General features: G+C 43.9%; 1 long non-coding RNA gene across 1 annotated transcript; it reads right to left on the bottom strand.

Annotated features, from left to right (window-relative positions):
• Window positions 1–3,918: 3,918 nt before the first annotated feature.
• On the bottom strand, window positions 3,919–4,575 carry LOC121874436. The gene is made up of 2 exons (XR_006090422.1): window positions 4,462–4,575; window positions 3,919–4,052 (listed from the first exon to the last, which is right to left on the bottom strand). It is a non-coding gene; the product is annotated as an uncharacterized LOC121874436 (long non-coding RNA).
• Window positions 4,576–10,229: the final 5,654 nt, after the last annotated feature.

Here is a 10,229-nt window from a genome sequence, read left to right as displayed (position 1 = left end):
CAACCTATGTTTGAAGCTATTCAGCGTATTCGAGTTAATGATGATATTTAGTAACTTGTTCCATTCATCCACTACTCTGTTTCCAAACCAGTGTTTACCTATTTCGCGCCTAAATCTAAATTTGTCTAATTTAAAACCATTGTTACGAGTTTGCTCCTGGTTGGATAGTTTGAGTACCTTTGTAATGTCCCCTTTGTTTAGCTCTGACTTCCACTTATACACCTCTATCAGGTCGCCCCTCGCTCTACGTCTCTCAAGGGAGTGCAAATTAAGAAGCTTTAACCTGTCTCTATACTCAAGGTTCCTAATGCCCGGGATTAGTCTTGTCATTCTCCTCTAAATTCTTTCCAAGGATTCTATATCCATTCTGTAATACGGTGACCAGAACTGAACTGCGTAATCCAGGTGTGGTCTCACAAGAGCAAGATACAGTTTTAGGATGGCCTCGCTAGTCTTGTAACTAACACTCCTTTGTATGAACCCAAGTACTTTATTAGCCTTGTTACGAGCAAAAACACATTGTTTACTTGGCTTAAGGTTCCTACTTATCATTACTCCTAAATCTCTCTCGCAGTCGGATTTCTCTATGGCATCGTTGTTCATCTGGTATCTGGTTTCCCTGTTTACATCTCCTATACTAAGTACTTTACATTTGTCCACGTTGAATTTCATCTGCCATATTTCAGACCATTCGAAAAATTTGTTTAGATCTTCCTGTAGTTTTGCGTCCTCGTCAGATATAATAACATGTCCTATTTTATTGTCATCAGCAAATTTACTTACGTTGCTGTCTATGCCAATATCTATGTCGTTTATGTATATAATAAATAATAATGGTCCAAGTACTGAGCCTTGGGGAACTCCACTTGTGACGTTGCTCCAATGGGACTTAGTGCCATTAATGCTCACTCACTGTTTCCTGTCCTGTAACCACGCCCTAATCCATTTAAGGATGTCACCTTTGATGCCATGAGTTTCTACCTTTCTAATTAGTCTTTCGTGGGGGACTCTGTCGAAGGCTTTACTAAAGTCGAGATATACCACATCATAATTGTGCCCCTCGTCCACCGATTCGAAAACTGATGAAAAGAATGTTAATAGATTAGTTAGGCAAGAACGTCCGCTTGTGAAGCCATGCTGGGAATCATTGATCAATCGGTGCTTCTCCAGGTGATTTCGAATAGAGTTTGAAATGATTGCTTCCAGTAATTTGTCTACTATTGATGTTAGACTGATTGGGCAGTAGTTAGAGGATAATGATCTATCCCCCTTCTTGAAAATCGGTATTACATTCGCTATCCTCCAGGATTCTGGTACTACACCTGTTTTTAAGGACATGTTAAACAACTTTGCTAAGGGCATACTAAGCTCTTCCTTACATTCCTTTAATACTCTGGCAAATATCTCATCGGGACCAGGTGACTTATTAGGCTTTAGTTTGTCTATTTGCTTACTAACATCGTTACTAGTCACTACTATCTCACTTAATTTGTTTTTCTTCAATATCTCTGAATAAATTAGGTACCTCCATTCATGTTTTAAATTTCGGTGGTGAAACTGTTGAAAAATATTTATTCAAATTATTGCTCATTTCTCCGTCGTTATCGAGTGAGCCGCGAGTCAGACTGTATTGGTCCAATCTTTTCTCGTGTTTTAGTTTGATACATTTTGGTAGAATCCTTTGGGGTTTGTCTTCGCCTCCTTGCTATCCTTACCTCATTATTTCTCTTTGCTTTCCTTATCTCGGTTTTAACCCTACTCCTTAATACCCTATAATAGTCCGGAGGTGAATTTCGCCACGATTTATCCTTCTACCTATAGCCTTCCTTTGTGTGATGTTCTTTAAATAATTATTTATCCATTTAGGGTCATTGTTATTCTGATCTGAGTTTTTTGTATGGTATGTTCTGCCTTTGTGCATTAAGTAACTCACTATTTAAATTGTCGTGGAACTCAGCAATCTCAGATCTCGTTATCAGGTCGGTGTCATCTGTCAGGTTCACGGCCAAGAGCGACACCCCCTCTCTCAGCTGCCTCTTTAAACTGTCAAAGTTTGCCCTTCTGAAATCTGGTACTTTAGTGGAATTTTCCTTACGTCTGCCCTGAAAATCTAACTGGAATCGAATTTCTTTGTGATCACTGTTTGCAAGTTCGTTCCCTACCTCGACATTGCTAATGAGGTTTTCTCTGTTCGACAGAACTAAATCCAGTATATTATTACCCAGTGTGGGTTCGGTTATATGTTGACTTAGGAAACAGTCCTGGATCGTCTCGAGAAAATCCTCTGATTCTGAGTTGCCCGTAAGGTCAGTTCAATCTATTTGGCCAAGGTTAAAGTCGCCTACTATACAGACTTTGTTGTGTATGGAAGCCCTGCGCATTTCATCCCAGATAAGTCGCTCATTGACGCTATCAAGATTGCGGGGTCTGTATAATATTACTCCTGTGATTAATTTTTTCCCGACCGTCGCTTAATTCTATCAAATTGTTTCTGTATTCCTCTCAGTTTTTATTTCCTTATTTATTTCACACTTCCGTTATCTAACATAGTTGCTACTCCGCCTCCTTTCCTGATGCCTATCGTTATGGAACAGTTTGCAACCCACCAATTTGGTATTCGACTGGTAATTCACGTGTGTCGTTGATCCATGTTTCAGTGAATGCAATTATATCGATTTCTTTGGTACATACCAAGGCCCTAATATCATCCATTTTGTTTCTCATACTTCTACTGTTCGCGTAGTATACATTTAAGTTAGTCGTGTTCTGAGTCCTCCCCTTATCGCGTTTAGTTTTAGACTCCCTGTCTAATTTAGTTTTGTCATCATTCCTAACACTATTTCCCTGTAATCTTTCGCCTTGTTTACCCTCTCCCACTGCAGTCTCCTCCACCCCTGTGCCCATATGTTCTCTTAGCAGTTTAAAGACTTCGATATCTTTGAACTGCCCCCTCTAGAGCCCCAGCCAGGGTTGCTACTCCATCCCTAGACAGGTGCACCCCATCCCTAGCATAAAGGTCCCTTCTGCCATAGAAGTTGTCCCAGTTGTCAATGAATGGGACTGATATTGACTTGCAATATCTGTCAAGACGGTCGTTAACACCAACTGCCCTTGACAACCATTCACTGCCAACTCTCCTTCTAGGCAGGACACAGCATATGATAGGGATCCCTCCCTTAGTCCTAATACGATCTATGGCTGCCTTGAGCTTATCAAGAAGTTCCTCGCTCCTACACCGGCCAATATCATTGCCTCCTGCACTGAGGCAGATAATGGGTTTGTTCCCATTACCAGACAAGATATTGTCCATCCTGTCAACTATATCCCCCACCCCAGCTCCTGGCAAACACACCCTCATCCTATTTTTGTTTTTACCACAAAAGGCCCTGTCCATGTACCTTACCTGTGAGTCACCAACAATTAAAGTTTTTATACCTTCCTTGTCATTCCTGCCCCTGACTGTACTAACGTCCAATTCGTCTATCAAGGGACTGAACGGGTTGGTACACTTAGCTGTTGTTGTCGTTGTTGTCGTATCCTTAGTGTGCTTCTTCACCACCAGCTTTGTCTTCCCACTACTCACAATTTTCCACTCGCTTGATTTTTCGTCAGACACTGGCTTTACTCGTCCAGCCTCTCCTTTTAACTTCGCCAGCTCTTTCCTTAATTTCAGGTTCTCCAACGTGGCCCTCTCAATTTCTAGCTTGGCCCTCGCCAATTCTTCAGTGGACCACTCCAGTTTGGTCAACAAACTCTCATACCCAAGACCGCACATATCACTGGCCATATCTGATAATTATCCCTCTGGAGCTAACCCTGCCGTGACCTTTCCCCTAGTGAGGTCAGAACACAACTGAGACATATCATGCTGCACAGTGTATCAACCCAGCTGCACCCAGCTATACACTCACGTCTGGCATCTGTCCTGGTGGTCCAGGTTGACCCGGGGTACCGGGTGTACCTGGGGTACCAATGGGACCTCGGTCTCCTGGGGGTCCAGAGGGGCCATCTGCACCGGTAGTGGAGGCGCCGTAACCGGTCTCAGGAGGGGTCTGGGGGAGACGGAAACAGTTAGTGCTCCATTGTGGTGGAAGGGAGGTGAAGCAATGCAGCCTGAAGGAAACCGTTGACTTGAAGGGAAGTAGTGGCTTGAAGGGAAGTAGTGAATTGGAGGGAAGTAGTTATTTGGAGGGAAATAGTGACTTGAAAGAAGGTAGTGACTTGGTGGGAACTGATGGGGGAGCAAACGGGTAAAAAGGTGGGTATTAGTGATGTGGTGTGAAATGAAAGTACAGGGGCCTAAGAGTGGGAGGTCCATCACTTAATGAGTGCTGTAGAAACTAAGAGAGAACTGAACAAATTGATATCTAAGACTCACTGGTATTTCAGACTAGTTCTGGATATATAAATTTTATTCTCCTTCAGTATTTAATATTAAAGCATTAAAAAGAAATAACTTACTGGTCCAACAAGATCCGGGGGAGGTTCCTCTGTAAACGGGAAAACGGAAATTTTTTCAGTACTTTTAGGAATAACTAAATTTTATATACAGGTATATATATATATATATATATATATATATATATATATATATATATATATATATATATATATATATATATATATATATATATATATATATATATATATATAAATATATATTTATATATATACATATAGTGTAAGGGCGGAAACGATCTTCCTGCTCGTTACCGCTGCTAACTCTCTCGTTCGCTGGTGCGACCAACACGTGGGGGGGTTGGACAGAGGTGAGAACCCCAGCCGCCTTACAGTCACTATCTAGCAACCCCCGCTGTTCGTCAAATTCTGGCTATGATCTCATCATAGGTCCTGGACTCGTGGGCTGTTTTCCCAGACATTCACCTATCGACTGTCAATTCTCTGGACATCAACCACTACCGCTGCTGCCACGACCGCCAGCTCCTGTCCACCGTCTGTGCCCTGGTGTTTAGTCTGCTGTATCAAGACATCGGCCGCTGTCGCTCGAGTGAGGTTGAACGGACGCTTCCCCCTGAGAGTGGATCACTGTGTTCTGGAACCTTACCCAGGGCCACTGTCGTAGGAAATATCTGTTCATTGTTTGATTCTATTAATTGCTTACTCCCATTAATTGTTTGCTTCCCTTAATTATTTGACTCCGTTAACTGTTTACTGCATTAATTGTTTGACTCCCGTAATTGTTACTTGATGTTTGTTGAGTGGTGTCAGAGTTTTGTGTTATATTTTTTTTAGTAAAGAGATGTCAATCTCAAACGGTTGTTTGTTATTCCTCAGAAAACCATGGTCCTTGACTTTCCTTTATTAAGATCCTGATTACTCGGGTAAGAGGTTTCTAACCCTAAGTCCCAGGCCTTTACAAGTGGCGACCTTGCCAGGATTGCCTCTGACCTTTGGTTTCTGAGGGCTAACATTCGTTCCGGTGTTGTTTTAAGTCACCGTGAGCGCGCCTCATTGCTGTCTGTGGCCCGGAAGTAAGTGTTGTTCAGTGATTATCCCTTCCTTCAGTGTGCCAATTTTGTTGCTCTCCCTTGTACTTGGGGAAGTTAATCAGTGTTGGTTGGGGTGCACTGTGGATGCTGTCATAGCATTTTTGTTGTTGTTTCACCTGGTGCAGTTTCTTTACCCTGAGAGTGATTCAACTGGGCTGGGTGCAGAACAAGGTTCCCTCCAGTCGGATCAAATCATTTATTGGTCTGATTGAGCCACTAGGTGAGTTACCTTTGGCTATTTGTGGGGTAAGTTGTGTATTTTTTTCTTTTTGCTCTTGGCCTTTCGGATCATTATGTATAAATTTGAGTAGTTGAAAGGTCAAGCGGTGGCCCTGGGTCTCACAGGTACTGAGCTTAGTCAGTATGTGGTCACCCAACAGAATGCCGAGAGAGAGGAACGTCAGAAAGCGAGATAGGATCTTCAGAAAAAAGAGAGAGTTGGAGGAACGTCAGAGAGATAGAGATAGAGAAAGAGAGTTCGAATTAGCTAAGTTGCAGATAGAAAAGGACCTAGAACTAGCTAGGATTAATGCTTCAAGTAGATCAGAACCCTCTGGCCATATACAAGACAATGTGGTAAAACCCAGCTTGCCTGTGTACCGTGAAGGAGAAGACATCGCTTCCTATCTTGTAAGGTTTGAACGGGTAGCTGAGCTGCTTGGTGTGGACCCAGTTAGCTATGCTGTAAGGTTGGGTAGCCTACTGAGTGGTAAGCCGGTAGAGATTTACACGTCCCTGTCTGCCGACATCACCAGAGATTACTTCTTGTTGAAGCAAGTTCTCTTGCGATGATTTAAGAAGACTTCTGATGGTTATCGTGCTGATTTCCGTAGAACGAAGATTAGAGCAGGAGAAACGTGCCAGCAGTTTTCGATTCACCTGGGTCGTTTGTTTCAACAATGGCTAGAGGCATCAGAGGTTGAAGAAACCTTTGAGTCTCTCTCTAACTTCATGATATTAGATCAGTTTTTGTCTTCTCTACCTCTAGACTTGAGAATTTTCATCAAAGAACACCAGCCAGCGACGCTTGGAGAAGCTGTTCGTCTTGCCGACAACTGGGCGTCTGCTCGCAAGGCCTACCCCAAGTCTTCCCCTCCGTCCTCCGAGAAACCATCCCCAGGAGTACACAGGAGTAGTTCACCAGCCGTGCGGTGTCACAGCTGCGGAGAAGAAGGGCACATTCGTTCTCGCTGTCCCAGGAATCCCCTCGCCTTCAAGACTGCTGACACTCATTAGCCCAGCAACAAGGTCGGATTCTGTTTGGAACACAGGAGCTGCCCCCGTTATTGTGTCAGAGGAACAATAAATGGGTCTAGGGCATCTACTTTCATCAGGGACACTCGTGGCTCGTGCATTATTGTCTCTGAGGAAGCCCTGCCTGACGCTGACATCTCCAGCTGCCCGAAGGTTAGTGTCTCCGATTATTTAGGTCGTGTTGACCAGTTCCCTGTTGTTAGGTGCTACCTGCGTTGCCCCTATTTCACTGGTTGGTCTAATGTGGTAAGAGCTCCCATTCAATTTGCTAGTGTCCTCATTGGTAATGTTCCCGGTGTTCGTGACCCTAACGACCCGGAACCTTTATAACTCTCCTCGCCACCAGCACCAGTCTCCTCGCCACCAGCACCAGTCTCCTCGCCACCAGCACCAGTCCCCACGCCACCAGCACCAGTCCCCATGAAACCTGCTGACGACGACGACTCGCCACCTGCCGACGTCGCCTTGCCACCCTCACACGCCGCCACGCCTGCAGCCAAGGTCCGAGCTGTAGAGACACGGACGGCGAAGGTGAAACGACCGCATCCCCTGATTCTTCCGAATTTGTTGCCACTGACTGTGACGCCCAAGGAGTTCGCCAAGCTTCAAGACTCGTGTGCCATTCTGAAACGGGTAAGGGAGAAGGTGACCTCCGGGGAGGAGGATCAGGTGAGAGATGGGTCGGTTTTCAAGTTTGTTTCTATGAATGGTGTGTTACACAGGTATTGTGTGTCATCCATGCGACCAGCTAAAGTAGGTCGGTTTTTACTTGTTGTCCCTGCTGTTTGTCGTAGTAACATTCTCTCTGTAGCTCACAAGATCCCTCTAGCAAGTCACTGTTCTCGTAGGAAAACTTATAGGTAGGTTGCTGATCAGTTTTACTGGCCAGGTATGGGAGCGGATATTAGAGCTTTTTGTAGGATTTGTGATCAGTGCTCACGTATGTCCGCCAAGGGTAGAGTCCGTCCTATTCCACTTGAACCCTTACCCGCCATTGCAGAACCATCTTCTCGGGTAGCCATAGATTTTGTTGGACCATTCTCACCCCCTTCCTCTAAGACGCCTAAATTACATCAAGCTAATTTGTTAAGGCAATATAATTATAGGACACACATTACTCGTGTCCTTGACGACGTTCCCAAGATGGAGTTAGTCGAGGCACTACCCTGCAAAAGTTCCTGTGAAGTTCGGGCGCCAGACTCTGATGGTCTCGGTTGCCAGTTGCTGCTAACACCTGACGCTGTTCGTCAAATTCTGGCTGGGATCTCATCATAGGTCCTGGACTCGTGGGCTGTTTTCCCAGACATTCACCTATCGACTGTCAATTCTCTGGAAATCAACCACTACCGCTGCTGCCACGACCGCCAGCGTCTGTGCCCCGGTGTTTAGTCTGCTGTATCAAGACATCGGCCGCTGTCGTTCGAGTGAGGTTGAACGGACGCTTCCCCCTGAGAGTGGATCACTGTGTTCTGGAACCTTACCCAGGGTCACTGGCGTAGGAAATATCTGTTCATTGTTTGATTCTATTGTTTGATTCTATTAATTGTTGACCCCCATTAATTGTTTGCCTCCCTTTAATTGTTTGCTTCCTTTAATTGTTTGCTTCCCTTAAATATTTTACTCCATTAACTGTTTACTGCATTAATTGTTTGACTCCCGTAATTGTTATTTGATGTTTGTTGAGTGGTGTCAGAGTTTTGTGTTATATTTTTTTTAGTAAAAAGATGTCAATCTCAAACGGTTGTTTGTTATTCCTCAGAAAACCATGGTCCTTGACTTTCCATTATTAAGATCCTGATTACTCGGGTAAGGGAATTCTATCCCTAAGTCCCAGGCTTTTACATATATATATATATATATATATATATATATATATATATATATATATATATATATATATATATATATAATATATATATATATATATATATATATATATATATATATATATATATATATATATATATACTAGCAGAAACTCCGCCCTCCAGACGGCTCTTTTGCTAGGCCACGGTAGAATGCCATCCTCCGGGAGGCTCCACAACATTGTTTCACTGTAGTGCATTAGGGTAGAACCACATTTTTGGTTTTGCCATATGCAGCAAGTATGTACAGATTGTTGCCAGTTCCCACTCTGGAGCATCCAACATAGAACTGTCCATAAGAGAAGCAAGGAAACACCAGGTTTAGGCCAACCATCTTTAGGGACTGTCCCTGGCTTTTGTAGATGGTCATGGCAAAGATCACTTTAACCGGGAACTGAAGTCGCTTGAACTCAAATGGTAGGTCACTGGTGATGAGAGGTATCCTTGGTATAAACACGTCCTCTCCTTTAGCTTTTCCTGTCAGCATTGTCGTTTCCAGTATATGTGGCATCATGTTCTTCACCACCAGTCTTGTGCCATTGCAGAGCCTTCGTGGTTCAAGATTTATTAAGAGCATTATAGTTTCAAACTTGAGAGTGAGGTGGTGAGGAGGCATTCCAGCGGGCTCCAAAGAATTAAGGAATTCTGCAGGGTACTAGGATGCTTGGTCCTGGTCGATTATTGTATCAACAGACTTGAATGAGGTCTCACTGCCTGGAAGCTGTCTGAGTAGAGTCATGTTGATTTCAGCCACTGTTTCATTCTTTAGTGCCAGAATTGCGCATTCACGCAGCCACTTGTGATCCTTGTAGTGGTGGATAATGTTTGGGCAGACGATGTTAGTGAGCTCAGTTGAGGACTTTACAACATTTCCACATCCTTGAGGAATGATTATTTGTCCTTCTGAATCAACAGGGAAAGTTCCATTCCCAATCTGTAGTTGAAGGTTTGCAAACCGTCCAGCATCCTGATCTTGTAGATGTTCTCTCATGTTTGTGGATAGGGTGAGTGTCTGAACACTTCTCCAAAGGTATGATGCCTTGAGGCAAGCATTCAGTTCATCAGCTGGAGTGCTTCGAGGAATGACAGGTAGGTTATGGCGAAAGTCTCCAGCAATGACCATTGTAATGCCACCCATGAGCTGGTCATTTTCTCGTATGTCTTGCAAGGTCCTGTCCAGTGCTTCAAACGCGAAACTTATGAGACATAGTGCATTCATCCCAGACTATGAGGCTGCATTTTTCTAAGAGTTTAGCCTTTGCCGATCCTTTTCTGATGTTGCACACTGGATTCTCATTGTGAGCGAGGTTGAGAGACAGTAGTGTTGCGGCAATGCCTGAGGATGTCCGAGCAAGAGCAATTTTTCCCTGATGACGAACTTTGGTCAACAGAAGATTGATCAGGAATGTTTTTCCTGTCCCGTCAGGTGCATCGAGAAAGATCATACCTCCCTGCTTCGCTTGTATCGCTTGCAAGATCTGTTCATAAGCATTTGCTTGATCAGGCACCAGGTGAGGCTCATTTTCTTCAAGAAAATTCACCAGAACTTCAACTGAGTAGTCTGTCTCTCTGAACAACTCCTTGTTTGCAGCTACTGGTT

This window comes from Homarus americanus, unplaced genomic scaffold (assembly GCF_018991925.1).
Source record: "Homarus americanus isolate GMGI-L3 unplaced genomic scaffold, GMGI_Hamer_2.0 scaffold44529, whole genome shotgun sequence".
NCBI lineage: Eukaryota > Metazoa > Arthropoda > Malacostraca > Decapoda > Nephropidae > Homarus > Homarus americanus.
This window is presented reverse-complemented; position numbering and strand designations above follow the sequence as displayed.